This window comes from Mirounga leonina, unplaced genomic scaffold (genome assembly GCF_011800145.1).
Source record: "Mirounga leonina isolate KUSES-001 unplaced genomic scaffold, KU_Mleo_1.0 Mir_260, whole genome shotgun sequence".
NCBI lineage: Eukaryota > Metazoa > Chordata > Mammalia > Carnivora > Phocidae > Mirounga > Mirounga leonina.
In genome coordinates this window covers 2,385,053-2,388,663 of record NW_023270642.1, presented here as the reverse complement: position 1 = coordinate 2,388,663, position 3,611 = coordinate 2,385,053, and positions in this window count along the sequence as shown.

Here is a 3,611-nt window from a genome sequence, read left to right as displayed (position 1 = left end):
TATTGCAAATTGATGCCCAGCTAAGGCTCTTACCCTTGCCATACCTAAATACTCTATTTTAGAAGTCTGGTTGCATAATCTTTCTTGCATAATAAAGTTCCTATTTCCAGCATTGATGTTGAGCACGCTTAAGCATTTAGGACCCACTTGGCACAAGTTAACACTACTGATCGAATACCCTCCTTTGCCTGAAGACTGTCTTTTAGCCCATCTACCCTTTCTCTAAATTAGCTTGCTTCCAGACTTGACACATTTGATTTGCTCTGCTTTCTTTGTCCCTTTGTCCTCAAATGGGATGGCCTACGTTGCTTATTTTTATTATGTTACAAGTCCTCCCGTCTTCTCCATCACACTTTTTTGGGTGGATCACAATTCATGTTCTACTCTTAGTGACACATGTATTTTTAATACGATCTAACAGTTGAGGAAAACGTCACCTCTCCTTCTTTCACATATCCCATATTATTTATTGTAATCATTACTCAGATTCACTCTCTTTCCAATTCTGAGAAATCACCTTCTTAAATGTACTATCTCAAATCATGAAATTTACAAGTATTTCTTTAAAATGAGCTCTTTTTTTCCTTTTTTGAAGATTATTTATTTGACAGAGAGACAGTGAGAGAGGGAATACAAGCAGGGGGAGTGGGAGAGGGAGAAGCAGGCATCCCACTGAACAGGGAGCCCTATGCAAGGCTCTATCCCAGGACCCTGGGATCATGACCTGAGCTGAAGACAGACGTTTAACCGAATGAGCCACCCAGGTGCCCCTAAAATGAGCTCTCTTTTAACACAGCTTTGTTCCTGTTAATTTACTTGTCTGAATGTGACTGCAAAGAAAATATAAAGGATTTACAGGCATTTTTTTTTAATTTAAAAGAGAATGATTTTTCTTTTCTCTTTAAATAGCTTTCAACCAGAATTGTCTAAGAGAAGCAAAGATGTAACCTGTTCATCTGGATCCACCATCTTACAGGCTCCTAGCTTTTCTGATTAGAAACCTCGTACTTTTTTTTTTTTAAGTGTACGGTTGTATGGGTTTTTTTTAATTGATAGGCTTTTTTTTTTTTTTTAGAATAGTTTTAGATTTACAGAGAAATTGAGCAGATAATAGAGAATTCCCTATATACCCTCTTCCCCACACCCCCACACCCCCGGTGTTCCCTGTTAACATCTTACATTAGTATGGTATCTTCGTGACAATTAATGGATCTATTCTGATAGACTGTAATTAACTAAAATCCATATGATTCTGATTTCCTTAGATTTTCCCTAATGTATTCTTTTGTTTGAGGGTCCTATCCAGGATACTGCAGTACATTCAGTGGTCATGTTTACTCTTGGCTGACAATTTCTCAGCCTTAACTTGTTTTTGATAACCTTAACAGTTTTGAGGAGTACTGGTAAGGCATCTTGCAGAATGCCCCTCTAATGAAATTTGTCTGATGATTTTCTCATGTTTAGACTAGAATTGTGCATTTTGCCGAAGAAGATCACAGAGGTATAGTGCTATTCTCATCACTTCACTCCAAGGGAACGTACAGTGAGTTATCTTGTTAATGTTGACTTTAATCATCTGGCTATGTGACATTTGTCAGTTTTCTCTACTGTAAAGTTACTCTTTTTATTTTTTGGAAGGAAATGACTTTTATGGTGCACAGCCAAAAAGTGGGGAGTCATGCTCCCCTTTCTTTAGGTGCAGTATATGCATAATTTATTTGGAATTCTCCTGCCTGAGGTAAGATTGTTTCTTCTCCCCCATTTATTTCTTTATTCGATAATTTTTATATTTATTTTTTATATTAGTATGAATCCATGGATATTTATTTTATACTTTGTGTTATAATCCACTAATACTTTATTTTCTTGCTCAAATTGTTCTGGCTTTGGCCATTGGAAATTCTTTCACTTGGCTCTTGTGCCCTTTGACATACTCCAGTCAATGTGGATGTTTTTATTTTTGAGTACTTCCTTATTTTCTTACACTACAAGGTGCTCCAGGCTCATCTTGTGTGTTTATGCCCCAGTCCTACGGTCAGATATTTCTCCAAAAGGAGCTTTGCACTTTTGTAAGCACAAAGTAGCTCCTTAATCAGCTACTCCAAACATGAAAACTGTTCTCCAATATCTCATTTTTTTCTTGTTTACTAAAACCAAAAGGTGGAAAAATGTTTAATAAGTGATATAACCAGGAAATGCAAATTCCCAGTGAAGATTTAAGGAGAGATGATTCAGATTTAGTATATAGAATGTAAAAGTGAGATAAATTGTTTGAAATAATAAATGTCCAGGAATAATAAGGGCTCTTTGGGTTTCATGTGTATAAAGGAAGCTTATAAAGATAGAAGATGATTCTGGTTGGGCTCCTCAAATAATAGTTACAGAGGAATTAGGAAATGAACTTGGAAAAAACTTTTTTTTTTTAAATTTTATTTATTTATTTGAGACAGAGAGAATGAGAGAGAGAGAGCACATGAGAGGGGGGAGGGTCAGAGGGAGAGGCAGACTCCCTGCCGAGCAGGGAGTCCGACGCGGGACTTGATCCAGGGACTCCAGGATCATGACCTGAGCCGAAGGCAGTCGCTCAACCAACTGAGCCACCCAGGCGCCCCATGAAAAAACTTTTTTAAAATATTTTATTTATTTATTAGAGAGAGAGAGCACAAACAAGCAGAGCAGCAGACAGAGGGAGAGGGGGAAGCAGGCTCTCCGCTGAGCAGAGAGCCCGATGTGGGGCTCCATCCCAGCACCCTGGGATCATGACCTGAGCCAAAGGCAGACGCTTAACCGACTGAGCCACCCAGGCGCCCCAGAACTTGGAAAATTTTGAAAGAGAAAATTGTGTACACTCACAAGTGGGAAATGAAATAGACAAACTTTTTAACTGATTTATGTAATGACATTTTAAGATATTCTACCTAAAATATTTTTCATTAATTTTCCTCTTTAAATACTAATTTATAAATTACTTTGCCTAAGAACTATTTAATGTTCTCAGACCAAAATCAGAAAGATTTTGAAGTGAAATAGCTGCCTGCAAAATAGTATATCTATAATATGATCTGATTTGCATAAACATATTTATTATATTCATGGAAAAATTTTGAGGAATATTTATCAACTTAAATATGGTCCTCTATTTCTGCAATATTGGTAGGGTTTTTTTCCTCTCTCTCTCTGTTTTTAAAAACACACTTATTACTTTAGAAATCAAGAAAAAAATAAATGAATTCAACAAACATTTTACAAAGCCAAAACACATTTTTTAGTAATATATGTAATTTCTGTTAAAAATTAAAACAAAGAAAGGATTCATAGATGAACTAGGGTTTGAGTTAGGTTTGAGGGTGAAGACCAACCATTGCTTAAAGTAGTGGGTTGAGGGTTGGCCAGAAACAATATCTTTTTTTCTGGAAGGAAGAACTAATCTCAATTTAATATTAAAAGGCTTGGATAGGGCGCCTGGGTGGCTCAGTTGGTTAAGCGACTGCCTTCGGCTCAGGTCATGATCCTGGAGTCCCGGGATCGAGTCCCACATCAGGCTCCCTGCTCAGCAGGGAGTCTGCTTCTCCCTCTGACCCTCCTCCCTCTCATGCTCTCTGTCTCTCATT